General features: G+C 39.9%; 1 long non-coding RNA gene across 1 annotated transcript; it reads left to right on the top strand.

Moving 5' to 3' along the window:
* The first annotated feature begins 328 nt into the window (after positions 1 to 328).
* Positions 329 to 21,012, top strand: LOC135312848 (uncharacterized). The gene is made up of 4 exons (XR_010372467.1): positions 329 to 434; positions 1,162 to 1,337; positions 16,898 to 16,985; positions 20,755 to 21,012. It is a non-coding gene; the product is annotated as an uncharacterized LOC135312848 (long non-coding RNA).
* The last annotated feature ends 866 nt before the right edge of the window (positions 21,013 to 21,878 follow it).

The raw sequence follows: 21,878 nt of genomic DNA, 5'->3' as shown, positions 1-21,878 counted from the left end.
AGTCGGAAAGACGCTGTTGAGTCACTCAGACCTTCTTCACACCTCTGTCACAGTGGCTTTTGGTGTCTGAATAGCTCATTGCTGTCTTTGAACCCAGTTTCTGTCTACACATAAGAGCAGGAGATAGTGATCACCGATCTTTTAATAAAATAAGTAAGAATCTGAAGTACTACTTCTGGGTTAAGGAAAAATATTTTATTTTATTAGAAATGTAAATTCTACCTCTCCTCTGAAAACTGTTCCCAAAAATGTACATGCACAAATCCAGCTACCACAATCATTCATTTGCACAGCAAGCCCTTAGACAGTTTTCTTTCTTCCAGATGACTTCCGTAGCCCACCTGGGAAGTAAATTACTGGGCAGTGCTAGAGTTAGTAAACCTACATACACTCATAAAAGTTCAAACCGAAGTGTGATCATCAAGTACTTACAGGTCAGTAATCACACCCTTAATTTTCAGAAATAATTTAGAGGAGTTGGTATTATCTGAAGGTCCTTCCTTTTCCTTTCCAAATATCCCGTTGTAAGGTAGTAATAAGTATAAAAATTAGGACCTGGCTGAATGTTTGCTGAAGCCAATGGAAAGTCTTTACGTAATCTCTCAGTGCTTTGGTGGGACCCCTTCAAACCTGTTAATTCAGAAAAGCACCTATTTCATAATCACTTTATAAGGTCCCAGTTATATTGCCCCATTTTGTGGGACATAGCTACAGCCTTGAAGTTAATAATATGCTTAACTACTCTGCAGAATAAGGATGCACTTAGAGCCAAGTATAAGCATAAGATCTGTGTCAAACAGGGCCTTAATATTCAGCAGACCATGCTGTTTGCTGCACACAGATCTTTTGCCATTTAAGCTATGGGTATTGGTTTGATTTTTGGTAAAAGGGTCTGCCAGCATATTCTTCAAAAAATGATACCTAAAACCACTAGTTGGGAGGAGTATGACGGACTCTTTCAGAAGTAGGCTTTTGTAGAAAGTGATATAGGTAAGAGTTGTCCCAGTTTACTCTCAGGTCATGCTGATGCTGTGCATCGGAGTCCAAATCTTACAAAAAAGAAGGTTGCACTGGTTCCAATAATTGTGACAACAAAGAAAGGAATAAAGCTGCAGTGTGCTCCTGACAGCTTTTCTGTACATAATTTTTTTTCCTCTGCAGTTGAAGAGTCCAGACATGTTTCAGTGGTTCTATGCTCCCAGGGCACAACATCATCTGCAGTGGCCAGAGTCAGCTGAAATAGTCTCTCATAGGCTAGCTTTCGAATGAGGAGTTTCTCACAGATGATCAACCACCCTTCCAGCAAATCACAGGTGTTCTCCACATGGTGTGAGCAGGTGAGACCATGACTTTGCCAAAACATGATGAAGTTTGGTAGCTGAAATATAAAATCCAAGTTTGGCCTGAGATCTGAATCTGGCACTCCACTTTATCCTCTGCTCTGAGCCAAATCAAACAGCAGCACGTCATGAAAACCAAACACCACTGTACTCTGGATCGCTTAAGATCTGGATCCAACTATTAACTCTGATGAGGAAGTTCCTCTCTATGCATATTCCTCCATTAGCTAGGGGTGGTAGCACTTTGAGAGTAATTCAAACACCTGAAAGTCCACACCTAAAACACTGAGAAGGCATTGGGAGTACAACGAAATTGGTACTCCATGTAGCATTTAAAAAACAAACAAACAAACAAAAAACCATGAAAGAAACACAGAAGCAAGATTTATGGGTGGTTCAAGTTCCATGGCAAATCACCAACCCACCCCCATCTTATGGGCTCCTAAAGTCCCTTATTATTAGTTTAAGAGCTGCCAGGCAGACAGAGTAATTCATTCAGCCCACCTGTGCTTTTTTTGAGGGGAAAAAATATGCAAAGGATGTGTTCCATATTCTTCAGGAAATGCTCCTCGCTGTGGAGCTAGCTCTACTGCAGGCTCGTGAGCAGTCACAGGACATTTGTGGTGTGCCAGCCCACCCAGGCAATCCTGCTCTCACATTTTCTCTTGTGCTTTTTTTTTTTTTTTAAATAGGGAAGGGTTTGAATTTTTCTTGTAGTGTGTTTGGCACTTCTGGTAGAGCCTTTGACATGGAAAAAGGCTCATCTTTCAAATGCCCGTGGCACTCCCCGTGAAAGGTGATTTTTAAAAAGCCATTTTATTTTGCTTCCTGGCAGTGATATCAAAGGAACAATCAGTGCCTGATTTCGAGCCAACAATTTATTTCCATTATAATGAATAGAAAACAATGTCATGCTGCCTTATTAGTTATTCATTTTCCAAGGGTTGGGATGAGATCTAACCAGAGATATGCTTTGATGTTTTCAGTTTGGAGAATTGGTATCCTAGCCAAAATGTTGAGCGATGCCAGTTCTGGGAGGAGAAGGGAGGGAAGGAAGGGCAGAGGAAAGGGAAAGAATCACTGAAAGTGCAGGGCAGGGGGTAGCTACTGAAAGAGCTGGGTATGTTGTGCATGATAGTGGCTGGCTATAAGAAGACATTGGAGTGGTGATTGTGGTACTTGGGGGTCTCACATCAGATAGAACACATGTGCAAAGAGCAGCAGCTGGATTGATTTCAGTGTAGTTACTTTGATTTATACCCATTGAGGGTCTAGTTCAATACACACTCAAGATCTGCTACTGTACTTCAGAAGAACAGCATTTCTGTGGTGTTTGCAGTGGGTATTGTGGAGGCTAATGGATCCAAACCAAACCAGATGTGCACAGCAGCCCCGGGAACTCGTCCTTCTCTCCCAGGAGCAAGCTCTTAGTCTTGTAGCAAAAAAGTCAGACTTTCCATTCCCTTGAATGCATTTCACCAGCATTCCTGGAACAATCAAAACATCCATATCATTTAACAGCAGAAAGCCTGAATGTGGTGTGAAGTAATTGATCATTCCTTGTTTATTAACCATGTCTCTCATGGACAAGCCACCCCAGCTGTTTTGGATTCTTTTCTGATAAATATACAAACACATTAAACACACCTTTTTTTATCACAGAATTGATCCTATAAACTGCCCAAGTGGTTTGTAACAGTAACCAAATGAATAGAGACAACAGTAAGTGAAGTAGATTGATTGCTTTAGTGTAGAACTGCCTGTGCATTGTAGGGAGGTATGTACGTGCTGCCTAGCTGTAGACTTTTATTTTAAGGGAACTTCTGTAGGGATTTTTAAAAAAACTGAGAAAACTGCAAAATTTTCTAGAGGCAAAAGAAAACTTGCCTTTCTTAGGAGAAGCAAGACAAGCTGCAACCACTTTTAGAAAAGGTATTGCATGGTGATCATAAACCATTATCTATGAAGTAACAAAATACATCACAGAAAAAGAAAAATACCTGTTAGGAAGAAATGTCTCCTCTGAGCAAAGATGTTTAGTAATAGTTTTGTGTGTTGTTGTCATACTGCCTTTAAATAGCCAAACCTGTAGTTACCATGGAGGAGAGAATCTGAAGCAGGTGATATTGCACAAAAGATAACTTAGTACTTCATTGAGCCACAAGAATCTGTGTGATGATGATGATTTTCAGAGAGCAAAGTCATCATATTGGATCCAAGCCTTGGAGAGTTTCTTGAACTGTCACTTTTCAAAAATATATAATTGTAATGACCAGCAGTGGCAGTCTGTCACTCACACAGGTCAATTTGCAGTGCAGAATAGCACTGCCAAATCCTGCTTGAGCAGTTTTCTCTCCTTTGAACCTTCTTTCTTATTGCCAGATGATCAGTCACACTCTGGCCCTCAGTGTTCCAGTCCTCTCATAATGGAGCAAATTTCCACCAAAAGCTTCCATGGGGGCATAAGGAAATTGGAGAAAGAATAGACCTGGAGTTCTCTCATGTAGCTAAAAGGCCTCCAGTCAGATACTGCAGCCAACTTCCCTTTCCTGTGCTCTGTTGCAACACAATCAGCCTTTTTCCTAGCCTAGAAATTCTGGCTCCTTTCTTTATTCCAGCCAATCTCCCTTCAGTAGAGGCATGTGATACCTAGCTTCGATCCTCCTAACCACAGTAACTCAAGCATCCCACAAAAAGGGCTGCGCTTCTTGCCCTTCTGCATTTTCATAATTGACTTCTGGACAGTAATAGATGATGATGAAATTCTTTCAACAGAGATATGAGCTTATCCTCCCTCCTTCAGATGCTGATTCTCTCTTTCCTGTGCTCTTAATTTCACCTCGTCAGCTCTGCCTTTCTGCTGGCCCCCACTCATTTCTCAAGCCAAAAGTTTATATGTTTGTGGCCAGGAAGTCCCAGAGCACACGGTGTTCCAATGGCTGAGGCCAGCCTGGATGTTGCCTCCCCTCTCATTAAATGAGGATAAGCATCATACAATAAATAGTTATGGTAAGAAAATAGGAGAAAATACCTAGCCAAATTAATTCCAAGAAAGCATAAGATTGGTGTTTCATGGAACAATAGGAACCTTTGGACATATTCAGCTTTTTATATGTCCTTGCCATGAGATCAGTAAATATTCTTATTAATGTATGGAGTGTAAAGGTCTTTACTGAGGTCTTGATTTACTATTGCCTTGCCTCTAAAATCTTGCAAAACAGATGAAGGCAAGCAAGGGAGGAGTATTGTTCCTTCCATCCCACTGGTGTGGAGGACCAGGCAGCAAAGCTTTTGGGTGAGGTCCTCAGAGTCACACAGAGGATCTGCTGAGGAAACAGGAGCTGAGTACAGGTATCGTAAACCTTTAACTCCTGTACATCCTTTTGATGCAGAGTCAAATCCTACACCTATGAAACCCCTCTGAAGGCAGTGTAACTATGCATGGGCAGGTGAGAGAGACATTGCCTGTCTTTTTTCAGTTATGTCTGTTTTACCCAACTGCCAGACAAACCGTCTCAAATCTGCAGCCAGCATTATATGGTCAGGCCATGGGGGTGAAAGGCCCAGCGTTCAACAGAGATTCCTTGGAGTATCTTTAAGATCTTGGATCACATAAAACAGTCCCCCCTCATTAAAAAAAAAAAAAGCAGCACACAAACTTACCATTGTTGAGTGTTTCTTTAATAGAATCAGAAACAAATTTGTGACCTTGTGGCCCAGAGGTGGGAACACCATCTATAAAATTGCCCAGACATAGAAATGCATTCTGCCTGTTAGTAGGAGTTTGCCATTGAACATGTGTATAAAAAAAAAGCTGGTGTTACATTAGGGCAACATTTTTTAAATGCCACAGCTCACTTTATATGCTGTAAACCTTGTTAATGTTGCTAACAAGAAAGTTAAAACCTCAAAGATATAAAAATAGGAATGCCACTGCTAACTAACAAATATACATGAGAACCAAATATTCAGATACAAGTTCTGGAATGGTTCATGTATCCAGGGAGGCAGAAAGAAAAAAAATCTTAACCTGAGTTGTTGCTGATGTTATAAAGGCTCCCTATAGTCAGCAAAATTTTCTCCCCTTGAGCGTTTGACTTAATTTCAAATGATTCCTGAGAATTCAACCCTATAGGATGGACAAAGTGGCTGGTCATCTCAGAAGTCAGGGCAGGCAGGCCACAAGGACTGTGGCAGCAAGGACGATTCAGCCCAGGAGACCAGATGGGGCAGGGAGGGAGGGAGGATTGTTTTTGTCTGACTCAACAGCAGATTGTTAACGTGGCAGTGGTGGGGAAAGTGTTTTCATCATAACAGGCCACCTACATATTCTGGTCTATACTGTTGGCTCTAGATCCAAGTTAATAGACCCAGTTTGTGCCTGTTATATGCAATCTGGGATGTATTGTGAATCTTTTCGACAGCCTGGACTCTATGGTGGTTCAGGGGCTGGAATTTCCAGAGGTTATTTTTGGCATTTTTGTCCTAACTACATGTATTTATCAATGCAACTTTTTAACTCTATAATGTAAGGATTGAGAGCTACACCTAAAGTTGAGCCTTCTGACATCAGAGTTACATGGACTTACCTATCTACTTAGCATTGGCAATTACTTTTGTGTCTTCTAGTCTTAGCTTGTGAAAAGCAACCTTTTTCTTTTCCTAATTTATTTCCTCCTGGAAATTATGAATGAAAGATCTTCAAAGATACAGTATTCACTCACACAATGGATCTTTGTTTACAGATTGTGGCATCACAAAAAATATATAGTTTATACATTTATTTATGTGTATATATGTAGAGGGTGTTATATAGTGAAGAAAAGTGGGAGAGAGAAAGAGGTGTTAGTTTATCCTTCCTGTGAATGCAGGCTTTGGCTTTTTCTAAGAACAAGTTCTGTACAGTCCTTTGCCCCCATCCATTTGTGGAATGAGATGTATTGTCAGACAGATACGAAGCAAACTCTTGTTTACTTAAGTATTAGCTTCTTGATCCCAATCCCAAACTCTGTTTATGAAAGTCTTATGGACTGTAGATCAGCTGCTGAGAGGCAAACTGATGGCTTGACAACAAACACACCCTCCTCCCCAGAGGGATCTATAGAAATAGGAACAACTTGTCAGGGCCCTGAGTGCATTAATAGGCCTTGATTTCCCTGACCCAACCCCACCTGGGGCCACAAGCCACACCTGAGAGCCCCTACCTACACACCTTCTTCTCATTGGTCTGGGAATGCGTTTAATCTTAGGCTTGGGTGACCAGTCCTTGCAGAAGCTGCACTGAAGATGGATGTGTCTTTAATGCTAAAATGGGTCCTGTGTTTCTGAGAGACCTTCAAACCTACTTTGAAGAGGTAGGTTACTTGCTACTCTGTCTAACCCTAGAAGGTTTTAAAAAAATGACCATGTGAACAAGAAGAACCATCTGGTAGGGCCCTAGAATTTAAAACTATTATTTCAAGGCATACATTATGCAGGGAGGTTGGTTTGTGAAGTAAGCTTGGTTTGCCTACTATCCTGGGGGACCTTACAGCTCCACCCAAGGCCATCACAAAATTCTGGTTTTGCTCTACTTTATTTTCTCATCCTTAATTTAGTGCTGTAAAGGAGGGGCAGAATAGTGAGCGTGCTGTCAAGAATGGTTTATTAGACCAAGATCACTGTGAAAGCAGCAAGACCCAGGCTTTGGGATGCAGCCTGATGGCCCATGCTCTTGGACACCATAGCTAGGGGAGTACTAAGAGCAATAGGGGTGTTGCAGAGCTGGGAGTCCATGACTATTACCAGGTACAGAGGAGCAGCCGGCAAGGAGGATGGTGTCCAAGGGTTTGGAGTACTGATAACTCTAGGCCATAGCCTCACAGGTTACCAAAACAACAAAAAAAACCTGTTACAATAAAGACTGTTAATCAGGAAAGCAAAGTGACTTGTATCACAATAACCATCTTCTTGGCAAGGGGTTACAGGGACCACAAAACAAATTGCTTTTCTGAACCTGATGGGAGCCTTGAACATGTCCCTAGCTGGGACAGAAGGTGACCCCATAACCATAGTTTCTCAGTTACTGCAGCCCAAAGCTTATGAAAAACTTATTCAGGGTGTAGAGCAGGTTTTTTGGCATTTTATGCTAGGTGTTTGACCCTGGTGACTATGCTCTGCTTTGTCTTGAAGTTGTCAGCATGTGTGGCTCTATATTCTCTCACTATAAATTTTGCTATGAACACAGAAATTTTTAGATGGGATCAGTGGTCTCCTAAAGCTGTTGGATGGGGAGTATGCAGAACCTTACTGTCCATCCCTGTTCTAAAATTGTAGACAAACAGTGGTGATATTTAATTGTCATAAATAACAGTGGCGATATGTTTTGCAAGGAGTCTCATAGGGGTTACAGCAGTGACGGATCTGATGCATGCAGTACTCTTAAGTGGAGCAAAAGCTACAGCACAACCAGGAGGGTTGTGCTGAGGATCTGCTACGTGCTAATATACTTGTGTTTGGGAGGTGGTTAAGCTGAAAGGCAGTTTGAGATTTTCAAAGACCTGTTTCCTCCTTTGACATGATGAACACTTTCATGGTATTAGGAATATCCAGAAGGTATTTGGGATGAGAAACATTTGTAAGTTTTGTTGTGCACTATGTAATCATGTCCATAGCTGTAAACAGTGCTCCTGGCAGTGTCTAATGTGTGACTGCACAGTTAACATGGGCGCGAGACCAAGGTGCCCAGCTGCAGGCTCCTGTGCAAGTCTGGAGAATGCTTACAGAGGCACAAGGTCATAGCTGTTGAAAAACAAACTGGCTATTTGGCTTCTCTGTGGACTACGATACTTGAAACAATCTCTATAAAGCAAACCTTGGAAAAGCTCAAAAAAGACTTTTCTTCACATATTTCCTCCCTTTTCAGTTCTGACATTGAAAAGGCCATCTCTGGGATAGCTAGAATCCATCGAGGTTTAGGAGTTACTTTGTAAAAAAGGCCAACTTTGAAGACTAAATTTGGAGACTTCCACCAGGGTGCAAATCAGAAAAGCAATACATGTGAGTTCTGAGAATAAGTATACACATGTGCGTGATGTGTGAAGGCAATTATTTCTATGTAGGTCACTTCTTGACAATATAAAATGCTCACTTAAGGACAAGTCCTAAAAAGACCTCAGCTTTCAGCATCTTCCAGGAATTTACTAACATGTGAGGTAGCTCAGCAGCTTGCAGAGTAAAGGCCTTGTTGGCTGTTACTTGTTCAGGATCTCAGATATCATTATCATAAACTTTATCTGGGCTGACTTTATGTGCATTGTGAGTGCTTGAATTCTTTTCTGTCTTCAGAAGCTAATTGTAAGGGCCTTTTTTTCTGCAAGTTTATGTCCTCCCTTCCTGTCCCCCATGTTCCTTTAAGGCATATTGGTTTTTCTGGGTGAGGGCTAGCAGCTTACCTGTCCTGTGCTTGGATGTTTTCACTTTTCTCCCTCACCCAGACTATTTTCATCCACGCTATTTGCCATACTTCACTATTTTTGGTCAGACACACCAAGCCTCCCATTATTGAAGGCTGTAGAGCCAACCCTCTTCCAGCACAGCATGACTAAGCGAAAGACTGTTCTTGGCTTTGAAGAGCATTTGGCACCACCTCTTAGCAATGAATAAAAAAAAAATTACTCCTTATATAGATAAGTATATTTCATGCTCAACTTTTGGTTGTTGTAACCACCTATGGGTCAGAAAGAGGAATGGTTGGATGACAGCAAGCAATGTGCAGAAAGCTCCATGTTCTCTTTGACTTAAACATAACCAAAAGAGTACATTTGTAAACTTTTGTCCATTTATTCAACTTCATTTCCACACTGACAGAAAAATTGCTTAGACCATCCTACTGCTTGAGGGGTAGGGGTGGGATGTGGGGAAGGGAAATACACTTCTCTAAGGCTACAGTAAAGCCTAAACTGTTTCAGAAGATGGTTGTCTTTCTCCATATGTGCATGATTAGCAACCAATTAATGATGAAATTGATTAATGATTTAAATTAAACCTAAGCAGTAAGTGAGGATAATATTTTAGGACTATATTGTTGAGGAGTGAGAAAGGTAAGTAATCCAACTGAGAAATTGACTCTTTTGTGTTATGGCTAATCAAAAAACCAGCCATTTTCTTTAGCTCTTCAGAATTTAAATCAAATTTGATGCAACTATTTGGTCTATTTGAAACAATGACTCAATTATCTACAAGACTCAATATGTCATACTCACAAGAGAAAAATTGATGGGATTTTAGCAAGAGTATTTAATTTTTAAGGGCTACTGGTTATAGCTTAGTGAGAAGTTTTCCCTTTCTCCCCTTCTTTAATCTCAGTACTGACTGTAATTTATTAAGCTATATTTCCAGGGTAACATGCTGAGATTATGATTTTGTTGAAGACCACGCTTAAAATTGCACTGAAATTGGATGCAGCATGGGAACCATCGTAATCAGGACTTCACCGCTGAAGCCTAGGAACAATTTTGTGGAGGGTCATGTTGCATCTTGTCTAGGGCTTTCACAAATTAAAAATCTATTTATATATGAATTTTAAATCAAAGCACAACCATTCTGTGCTTTGACTTAAAGCACTTATGTTTTTCTCTTTGCCTCAAACATGGACTCTGTTCAGCATTCTCATTTGAATGTATACCAGTATAAGTCCTGGGAAAGACATTTTCTTCAACAATCAAATAAACTCTCTATTAATGCTGCTAAATTTCTAACACAAGAGATTAGATAAGATATGAGGATGGCAAACTGTTGAACACTTGTTATTGTAAGCCCTCTCATAGGGGAACCAAGGTAGATATGGGACCTGAACAGATATACTGCTGTAGACAGTCTTTTCACCTAGTTTCCCTCTTTCCTTTGCCTCAGAAACTTTCCAGTTGGGTTAGGCAGATCCCAGTGTTTCTGCATGTATGGGTTTTTCTCTCTGTAGATTGTTGCCTATTCAGATTGCAGTCCTGAGGTTTAATGTTGATGAAGACTTTATAATAGAGTAATGGCTGCTGTTAAATATAAAAGGAAAAAAGAAAACCTAGAGAAGGAGGAAAAGGGGGGGAACAAATAATTTGGTTCTAGTTTATTTGTATCTCAGGAACACCAAAATCACTCTGTAATTGTTCAGGTAGATAACATTCCAGTTCCAGATACAGGCTGGTTTGCAAGCAAATTTGGTAAGTGGGGTTTTATTGTGCTTTGCAAGACAGCCTGTGAAATGTACCTTGGCTTTATAACCAAAAAAATAATTTCATTTGGAAATTCTGACCAGTGGCACATTGCATGTTCTCCAGGTGTCACAGTCTTGAGTAACAATTTCATTAACTGCTAATTTATAGTACTTGTGAGTCTGGAGGTAGCAGGGGAAAGGGCAGAGTCTGAGATGGTCTGTAGCTCAGTAGCCTTTTTTTGGCATTTATGTATGTAACAGCTTGGATCTTACTCAGTCCTTACAACTCTGCAGTTCCTGGGTCCCTATTTCTTCCATATAAATAAAATTATAATGATGTAGATCCTTTCTGGAGAGTTTAACAAACAGTCAAAATTTACAAATATGGGCACTTTCAGTGTGACTTATCCCCAGCAATGAATGAATTATTTTGGGATCTCCAGAAGCTGGGTCTTTTATCTTCTTTCCTTCCTCTATTCAAATACTTGCACCTTATGTTATTTGGTGGCAAACTCTTCCCCTGGTTATAATTTAGGAACCTATCTAGACGAATCATCCCTATAATTAGAGGCATCCCATCTCAATGCTTTCATCGCTCTGAAACGATTCTGAGAAATGTGAAGAACTTAATTTCAACATGAGAAGTAGTCTTGGGACCAAATTGAAGATTTGTAGATAAAGTAACATTGAGGGAAGACAGATTTTTTTTTAGTCATCTATCAGCAGTGTCCAGTGCAGAGTTTAGCACTTAAGAAAGAAGTAATTTCCATACAAACTGTCAGAAGTCATCCATGAGTAGAAAAATAATAGGAAAAACTTCTGAAGTTTGAGTTCATCTGCTGATGTGGCTTTTTTTTTTTGAGGTCATGGAATTCAGTATCTTCTTGGCATGCTGAGTGGTAGATGCAAAACACTAGTTAATGCTTAGCTGCTTTTCTGATGCTGTGGATGTTAGGTTACTGAAATACAATGGTAAGTTATATTAGCAGCAATATATCTTTGCATGTGAATGTGTAGATACATTGTGTTCAGCAGAAGGGTTGTTTGGTGAGAAAGAGAAGAAAGCATACTCTTTTTACGCCTCTGGCAAACTTCTATAACTGGCTCACCCTGACTGGATATGATTTGTTATTTGTAGAGCAGTGGTTGCTTGGAGAAATGCTGTAGCAGCAAGCTTAGCCTGTGTGTCTAGCAGCACCCTTTATTAATTGCAGCAGTGGGTGGGAAATGAATTAGTCTCATATATTACCACTGGGGGGTTGGCAGTATCCATTCTCCCAGGGTTGCTACATGCTTCTAAAACTGTGTCTTTGTTTCAGTACTGCCTGAGCAATTCTGCAGAGCTGTCTGCTCACAGTAGATATAGGAAACAGCATGACCTGCCAATGCCTTCCTCATATAGCTGCCTATATCTGCCCTCAGCAGAAATGCTGCTGCTCAATGTGTGCTAGCATTTTCCCAGCAGCTGCCAATGTGACTATGCAGGTGATGATATGATGGAGAAGGAGGGCTGGCAGAAGGAATAATTTAAAGAAATAAGGCAGCCCCAACTGGCTGTGTCACCAAGTCTGCCACTCCAGCACAGGTCTTCTGGATGGATGGGAACCAGCCTTGGAAAAGCAAAGCTCAGCACTAAGTTCCTGAGGGAAAAGCTGTTTGTGCTGTGTACCTTTAAGGCATTTATATAGCATTCTGTGCATAGTACATCCTCCTGCTGTCTGGTGCTACTAGTAACAGAAATATTGACATAGGCATACCTATGATCACCTATGATCATAGGCATACCTATGATTAGGCATACCTAAGATCATACCCTTGCTGGTTTTGAAGGTAAAAATATCTTCTGCCTTGTGGGAGTCTACAGACATGGGGTGTTGATAAGTATATCTGAGGTCATATTACCTTTGAGGACAAGGGCTCATTTTTTTATTCATGATCTCTGAAAACCTACAGTGAAAACACCAGAATCCACAAAATGTGCAAACTTTGCTGCTGTTTGTGATAGTCTGAAGAGCTGCCAAAAACTTGCAACAACCAGCACTTTTCCTGCAAGCAGAGATGGGAACTGTGCTTTTGAGGGGTAAAACTTAACTTCTGTCCCTAAACAAATTTAAAAGGCTTTTCACTTTTCTTATTTGGGAGATAAACCTGAAAATGCGAAGTTCTAAGTTTCAGGAGACAACTCCCAAACTATTAATCTTGAAACCTTACAACTTCCAGATCTGCCTCATGAGGGATCCAATAAATGGAGTGATGAGTGGCAGTAAAAATTGCATATCAAATATATGCAAAATGTGGTTAATTTTAAAACAAATCCTTGCACTTTAGATGTTGGACTCTGATATTAACTGATATGATAACAGTGGTAAAGAAACCCTGAGCTCATTTCAGCCAGCATATGGAAGGGTTTGAAAAGCATTAGCCTGTAGTTTTAGTCCCCAACTATTATTTAGCCCTTCTGCTTGCAGTAGTGCCATGTGCCATATTTTAACATAAGAAACAGCTTAATTTGGCTCTTATCTTCAGAGGTTAAAACAGGAATTTGGTCTGAGAAGACTGTGCAGGTTCCCTTGCCAGGGTTACTTGCTCTGTTTTATGAGTGCATGTGATGACCTGGGTGTCTTCATACAGGTTGTTTACAGCATGATTACAAAGATAAATGAAACATGGTTGAAGTTGTTAAATTCCACTATCCCCTCATTGCACAGTAAGTCATGAACTCTACTGAACAAAATAAATTTGGAAAGAAAAGTGATCTCGAGTGCATCTCTTCTAATAAGGGCATATCATAATTTCAATAAATACTTTCCATTACAAGTTCTTATGTTAATGCATCTGTTTATGAAAACTGAACTGAAATTGTGAATCGCTTTATAAATGCTAATCAAAACAAGATGGCCCAGTTTTAAATACCTGTCTATTTTGGTTTCAGATAATTTAAAATTTTTATTTAATGGAATTCAGGATTAAATTTAAAGGAAAAAAAACCAAACCAACAACAAAGCAAGACTCCTCTAAACTTCATTTTATCATCTGTCCTCTGCTCTGGAAGAGGAAATTCTGCAAACCAACTCTGAACTCAGGAAAGGGAGGTACTAGCAAACTTGCTGTGCTGAAGGATAACACAAAAGGTAAAATGTAACATCATCCAGAAGCCTCCATGCTCAGTCACGCAACTTTTTTGAAGGCTGCAGCTCTCATCCAGGTCACAGCAGCATAACTCGATGCAGAACACTTTTACCAAAGAGGAGAAATTACTAAGAGATAATACAGTTGAATATTTAAAAACTACTAATATGAAATGCTTTTTGTATCAAACATCAGTAGGTGGAGTGTTTCCTTTGCATTTTCAGAGATAAAAATATTTGTTTTGTTGGGTGACTCACTCAGATTACTGTTTCAAGAACTGAGCAAAGGTGAAAGGATTTTTTTCTGCCTTTACTAATTTATCTGCCAAATGTGTTCATTTCTAGTCAGCTTGCACATGGAGTAGCATTCACTGTACTTTCTTACTGTATTCCACTTGCTGTGTTTTTTTAGCTCAGTTCCTGGTATGTGATTAAAAGTTTTAAGTGACACCTAATGCCCTGTTAAGTCCTACAATAGCATCTGGAAATGATATCTGTGTCTCTAGGTGGATTCTTGGAAGAAAATTCACTTTAACTGTAATTCCCCCTTTACCTTCCTTCCCAGCCTTATCTTGCCCCCTTCAAGAGCTAACAGGGAAAAAGAATTCAGGTTATGAGACAATTGATATAAAACCTGTGTACATGTAAATCTAAGTTAATGCATATAAAGGGAAGGAAAACCAAAATCAAAAGAGTACTGGGAGTTATGGGATGGGAAATCTGGAAGGTTTTTGTTCCATCTTGCATTTGAAGCATAGAACAAGAAAATTCCAGGTGATGGAAATCTCGATACAGGCAATGAAAACCAGGAATGTACAGCTCTATTGTAGGGGTAAGAAGAGCCAGACTGAAAAATTGGTGAATAATTTTTTTTTCTGTGAAAGGAATGAACTTGATTAGCATCATACAGACAAAGGTTATTACAACTAGCATGGGTCAATCTATAGACAAAAGCTTCAAAAGGAACTAATGTTATACAAATGACATGTATGAATCTTTGCATCAAAATAACACTTCCGTGTTTACACTTCAGAGTTAGTCATTAAACTTTGGCGGTGTGTTTTGTGTGGGTTGGGAATAAATTATTTCTGTGAGACTGTTGTGGTCTAGCTGGGAAAAATAGTGCTTCTCTTGTGAGTTTTGTCACTTTAAAATTTATGTAGCGGAAACTGCCTGGAGAAATTATTGGTTGTGGATAGCTATATTTGGTGATCTGGGCCGGTTAAGAAAAGGTTTAATAATTCACATTGTTTTTGTAATGTAGTATTGAGTATACATTAAACCCACACAAAGGTAGAACAGCTGACATGGCTGGAAGCCATTTGGATCCCATCTCTGAAACTGAGGTAAGGATTTATGTCTAATCCCCTGCATTTGGAACAGAAAACATACAACTTCAAATGAGGAGTTGGGGCACCAGCTCTTTGGTTATGATGGAGGAAGGTGGGGTATAATAGTGCTTGAGTATTTTATTATGGTTTTACAGGGAACAGTGCCATGTTGGTTTTGACTACTCATTTTATCTAAACTGTTCTTCAGTATTATGACCTACATTGTCTTACTACAGGTGTAGTAAAATCCCAAACATACAGACCCTAGTATTAGCATAGCCAAGCTCCATGTAAAAACTCACAGTAAATCAGCCTCACTGCAGCCAAACCACATGTAAAAGCAAGCTGTGAAACAGACTCAACATTGCCAAACCACATGTAAAAGCATGCTGAAAACCACCCTCCACATAGCCAAATTATATATAAATCTGTGATGGAGAGCAGTCAAATTTTGTGTGTTTACTGGAATAACTCAAGGCTGTGGAGAATCCCCTTGCACAAGTCACCTTCTCACCCACCTAATGTCTGAGCAACAAGATCCAACAATGTACTGGACAGACCCACTCCCAAATCTGAAGTAATCAGATAGGAAAAGTGGCTCCAGCAGGAATAAATACAGCACAGTGGGTTTGGGATCAACCTGCTCCATATTTGAAAGCAGCGAATGAGCAAAAGAATTAAGCTCAGGAAGAGCAAAGGACTAATTTTGTGTTGTCTGATTCAGATAGAACTGATATTTCTGAGTTATTTCTACTAATTCATAGAATAAGTCAGTCGAGGGCCAGAAGAAACACATCTGCCTTCCATGATTAATCTTTCCAGTTAGAAATGAGCAAGATGCAATTAGTAATCCCATTTTCAGTTGTCCTGACTTCAGAAAGTCATCTTAGAAATTTTATTAAAAGAGAGGGAAAACTGTGTGAATTGAGCTTCCAGTTCACTGTTTTGTAACTTCAAATGCACTGAGCTTTTAAATGGCTTTTTGTGACACTTTCAATATTATAATCACTGCAGTTGGTTAACCATGAAATATTTTGGGGGAGGGGATTACAGCTGTTTTCTCACAACAGGTCTCAAAGCACTTTACAAAGGAGTTAAGTATCATTATCTCCATTATATAGCTGTAGAAATTGTAACAGGAAGACATGGAATTACTTGCCTGACGTGCAGGAGGTCAATGGCAGACCCCTGCATAGAACCCAGATCTTTTGAGCCCCTTTTCTAGCTACTGAATATTATTCTTAGTTATCTGCTGTAGTGGGAAGTCCCAGTAATGGCTGCTGTTTCATGCTAGCTTAACAAATCTGGCAAAAAAAAAACCAACAACAAAACCCAACCTGTTTGTAGCAGCAGGTTTCTTGTATCAGTAAGAAATATCCAATACTCTGGGAGCCAAAGAAGGCTCGTGTCAGAAAAGGCTGCTCACGTAAGCTGGTAGAAACACATTCAAGGGTGTGCTCAACCAACAAGAGTTAGTTTTGCTTTTCTTTTGCACTGTTTTGTTTGAACATGTTGTTGTTTAATATGCAGTAGGTGTTCATGAGCTGAATTCTATGAGATAATCCAGGATTCCCAGCCTTTGACACACAGCATGGTTGTTGAAATTGGTGGGTTATGGCTTCCCCCTGTGTAATGCAGAAAGGCTTGACTGGATGAGGTGGAGAAATTTCAGCGTATGTATAAATTGAGGATTTGCCGAGGGGAGAATGTGGATTCAGTGTAAGGGGCTATTTATCTATTAAAGCCACTTTTATATTTTAAAATTAATTTATATGATCAATAGACTTTTTCCAGTTCCAGTCCCCTGGCTGAAAAGGCTGTCAAGATATCAATACCATAACTTATTTGCATACTTTGCTAAGTTCTCTAAATGCAATATTTGACAACTCACTTTTCTCTTACCCATTCCAGGCTCATCTTTGCAATCATGCCTGATTGAACATTACCAATAAATACATAAGTGTGGAGCCAGACTGGTACAGAGCAGTACAAGGATAAGGTAAGGTGCATGGCTGCTTGCCCACTGCACGGTCCTGGCCAATACTTGCCCCATTCTAGTCCCAAATATTAGCTATTGCCAGGTGAAAAGAGGAATCAAGAGCAAGCCTTTAAGCATGTTTTGCTGTCTTCTACACCTTTTCTACTTCTGGAGAAAGGCTGTGGGTTTAGGCCTGTGAGATGCTGACAGGATACCTATGCCCTTGGTTTCCCAGCTTATGCTTTCAGCTCATAAAGTCCCTCTTTTAGTCTTTAATGCATTGACCAAAACAGCAGCAATCACACCATCAGGTAATGTTACCTGGTGTCTCCCCCAAGGCAATGCCATCCAAAATGGAGAGGAGGAGGATGACATGAGTATGATGAAGTCAGCTCTCTACGTGGCTTCTCTCCAGCTCTGGCAGAAGTTGGTACACTTGGTGGAGGCCTGAGCATCTCATTAGCATCAAGAGAAACTATGGAGAAGTTGATATTTAAAAGCAGAACAGAAATTCTTTGCAATATATTAAAAGATCAGTGTTGTTTCTAAGAAGTACCAGCTGGCGTATTTACCATTAACTTGTGACATACTCATGTAAAATATTTTTTCAGGGCAACACTGATAATGACAGCAAAAATACTCAAAGCAATGTATTACATAAAACAGCCCTAGGTCTCAAAAGTGATCTTAAAGCCCAGTGACGTCATCATCATTTAGCACAGCAATGATTCTGAAGAAACAGAGAGCAAGTCAGCAAGTGAGGAAGGGGAACTATTGCTACACAGCATGGAGATCCATGGTAAAACCCTGAATGCTCATTCTGCTATTGATTTGAGGTTTTTAATTGTTTTAAGAACAAAAGTAAACAAATGGAAGACTTGCTTTTGCTATCTGTGATTATGCATTTATATTCTGTTCATCTGTGCTATTCTGCTGCTCCCTGTTATCTCCCTATGTATGCTTTTACATCTCATTATCTGATGTACTTCAACAAAATATGTGAACTTAAGAACAAAAAGCCAAACAAAGCTCACATTTGCTTGTGCCAAATCTTATCTTTTTAATATAAAAGGTTAATCACGAACACAGCGCGTGTGGTTAAAAATATTCCTTCTGCCTCTGTGAAAATTACATTTTATAACCGGCTTTTAACTACCTCCACCACCAAATCAACATGTGTAAGTATACTCTTCTACCTTATGAAGCTAAAGTCTCTGCAGATCATGAGGTAGATTCATATCTCCCAAAATGCTTGTCACTTCAATACTCCATCAAATCGCTGTAGATAGTTAGTTTTTCTCACTTGCAATTCAGTGGGAAAATCTTTCCTGGATCTCAGCAAACGCCCCAAGCCAAGGACTGATTTGGCAAGGTCAAACTGAAAACATCTCTCCACACTTAAAGCAAGGCATAGCTCAAACCCTGCTTTGTCCAGCTGTCAAAAGCCTGAAGTGGGAAATAGGTTAGCCCTGAAGATGGAGAAATTGATCAACTACAAATACATCCATTGGAACTTAGGAGCTAAGGTGTCTCAGGATCCTTCTCTAGGCTTTTCAACAACTATCCGCACCAGAAGTACAATGAACACCTATTCTTTTAATAGCCACTTCAGTATCTAATAAGACTCAGTTTTACAGTTTGAACTTCTGGATTCCTGCTGCGACAGCCTGCTTCTGCTTGTATGCTCTCAAGGTAGGAGTCCATAGGGGCAGGACCTGTTAAATACAGGGACACTGGGAGAAATGTGTTCAGAGATGATTCCTCTTCAGTGGGAACTGGGAAAGAAAATTTAACTACCCCTCTCATGAGTCCTGGAGAGAAAACCCATGCAGTTTACTTAGGACTTTAGAGACATATAATTTAGGAGTTCAGAGCCTCTGTCTGTAAAAGAGCAAGACCACTTTTGTCATGCCCTGCTTACCTCAAACAGACTCAGAAATTCAGCCCATGCCCTGCCAAATCCTCCCTGGTGGGAATGAAATCTGAAGGAGAAGGAGCACAGCATGATCTCTTGTTCCTGAGCAAGAGTTGCAGAGCCAGCACTAAAGAAATCATGTTTCCTGATGTGTGAGATGAAAAGATGAGGTGTGGATGAAATAAATAGTAAATTCCATGAAAGCCTGTATGCAGAGAATTTTCAAGCTAGCTGCAAGAGGCTATCAGAATGGGAGCAAGCTTCCATTTCCATCTAGCCTTTCTTAAAGCCTATACATGCAAGCGTAATTCAGATCTCTATTTACTTGATAGCGTCACTGAACTTGTCCCACTTTGAATCAAGTGCAAGGGAAAAAAAACCTCAAAAATGGAAAACCACTAGGTTAGGGGCTTTCTTCACAGTTTAAAAATATCCTAACCACACCAATGACCTTGATACAGAGAATTTCTTTCACCTTAAGTCCTCCAATTTCTCAGCCAGTCTTCAATGCTTAAGATGTGCCCTTTGCATTTATCCTTACTTGTTTGACAATCAGACCTATTTCTTGCCTGCATTTGGGGCAGATAACCTCAAAATATTAGCACTAAGGAAAATTACATGTATTTGCTTCCAAAACAGAAAATGCTCAAATAATAGAATCAGTACATTCAAAAGCACTTTTTATCTCTGCTCCTTTTTTAATATTGGAAAAAATATTTCATACAGAATTATCATATTTCCAGAAATATGTAATGACCCCATTCTTATTCTTGAATAATTTTATCTCCAAGTCTGACTTGTATTGTGGGTATTCCTGAAAACTATTGAACCATAGACTATCAGCTCCTTGGAGACTGCTTTGTTTTGTGTGCCTCATCGACATGTATTCTGGAAAGATCACCACCAGACCCATGAGAGGGGAAAGCTTGAAAGTGTGACTTCATAGTGATATTCTTCACAGTGTTCCCCAATAGTAGGCTTGCAGCAGTGTTTAAAAAAAAAATTAAGAAATTTACATCAATCAAAGCAGCTAATCAGAACAAAATGCTGTTTTCTGTCTCCTGATCTGTTTCTTTTTGGATGGAGTATAGTTGCTGATATGTATGCTGGTCTTCTAATCCCTTAATAGGAGCACAGGTTTTTGAAGACTCCCTCTCAGAGCTGCTATTACCAAATATATGCTTCTAATTTAACTTCTCATGCCATATTACAGTAGCCTGAAGCAATTTTAGGTGTTGGGTTTGTGAGAAAAGCCCAATGTTGATGTTTATCAGATGACCTTTTAAAGGGTAATGTGGGGGTTATCCATTGACATGATTAAGACCATATGTAGGTCACTTTCCCCAGGCATTTCTTACTGCTTTTCAAAATCTCATCTATTTTTATCCAAATTCAGGCAGGTACCTTTCATCTCTGGTATGTTTATGGGCATTACAAAAATGAGGCCGAATGAGCAAAGTGTTGGCTCCTTTGGAGTAATTTCTACGTGAAAAGTCAAGTAAGCTTGAATGCAAAAATATATACGTTAAGACAATGCTGTTACAGATAAATTTCTACTTTCTTTTATTTTTTATCACTTCAGATGTTTTTCAGCAGATTTTTTTCCCCTCTTCCCTCCATCTTACAAAAGTTTCTTGAAAGACTATGGAGAAGTGAATTTCTTTGTGAGGGTCAGCTCTTAGAGCTGAATCTGGACTGACACCAAAACCCAAGGCTAAGTGCAGCTAAGCATTCTTTATGCTCAATCTCAGCTCCCTTCTCAGAGGTATGACAGATGGGTTTGGTGCTGTGTTCAAGCGATAACCTTGCCTTGTGTCCTGCCATCGAGCTGCTAAGAGCTGGGGTTTTTGAAGAATTACTTCTTTTCTTTTACAGTCAAGAAGGACAGAAGACAAACGTGCCTCAATATTGTGCCTGTGAGTATCCTTTTTGCTGCCTTGGAAATTCCGTATTTCCCTGATGGTTCAATATCTTGGTAGAGTTCTTGCTGAAGACCAGCTGCCAGTGTTTCCTGCAAGTCTTTGAAAACATATTATTAACAAATATGGTCTGTTCATTTTTTGGTTGTTTGGTGTTTTGGTTTTTTTTAGACAGAAGATCTTTGTGTTACTGTGTCTCTGCACCATCAGATTGAACAAAGAGATAGCATGGTAAGCTTTACTGCAAAGCAGAATTCAATACAGGCAGAGATATAAAGGCTAATATGGCACTTAGACATTGGCCAAGGAAGTAGGTGATAAGGCAGGCATTCACAATAACCATGTGGAAAAGAGGAAATAGGACAAGTATCTCATGAAGTCTTTAGGTGTAAAAACTAGACTTTTAAAGGTCTCTTTCAGTGGATCAGCATCTACTTGCTTGTGTTGATGTAAGTAGTTGTTATGACCCAAAATTTTGAGGTAAGGTTAGAGCATGGGTTGTCAGAAATTAACTGCACCATGGTGCAGTTAATATTGAGCGTATTTTATGCTTCAGATTTGTACTTCATTATTGGGAAGCCCTAATTATTCCCCTGTCTCCAGCCATGGTGACAACATGTTTAGGAGATACAGGGGAGAAGAAACTCAAATCCAAAGGTAATATATGTGCTGCCTTCAGAAAGAAATAAAGGGAGATATCAGAATAAGCTTATTTCCACTTGAAATGCCATGAACTAGTAATGTCTTTATATCAGAAAATGAAGCACTTTTTTCCCTGCGTCAGTGCCCTGAGAGTACTAACTGGCTATAACATTCCTGCTTGGCCTCCCCAGGGCTCCTGCTCCCCTGCCCTTTACCACCCAGGACCCCATTTTAGCCCAGCCTGGAACCATCAGCCCCCTGTCTCATAAACATGTGCCATTTCATTTCTGTCTACTATCAAGTATCAGGTTGAGGTTACTGAGGGCTCAGTCACAATCCAGCTACTGTGTATCAGGCACACTGTGGTAGCTGATCCTACAAGCCCTGTGTGTGGCAAATACTAAAAAACTCCTTTACCTCTCTTCCCTTTTGGGGTAA

The sequence above is a fragment of the Phalacrocorax carbo genome, chromosome 3 (assembly GCF_963921805.1).
Source record: "Phalacrocorax carbo chromosome 3, bPhaCar2.1, whole genome shotgun sequence".
NCBI lineage: Eukaryota > Metazoa > Chordata > Aves > Suliformes > Phalacrocoracidae > Phalacrocorax > Phalacrocorax carbo.
Note: the sequence above shows the minus strand (reverse complement) of the source record. Positions and strands in the feature narration are given on the sequence as shown.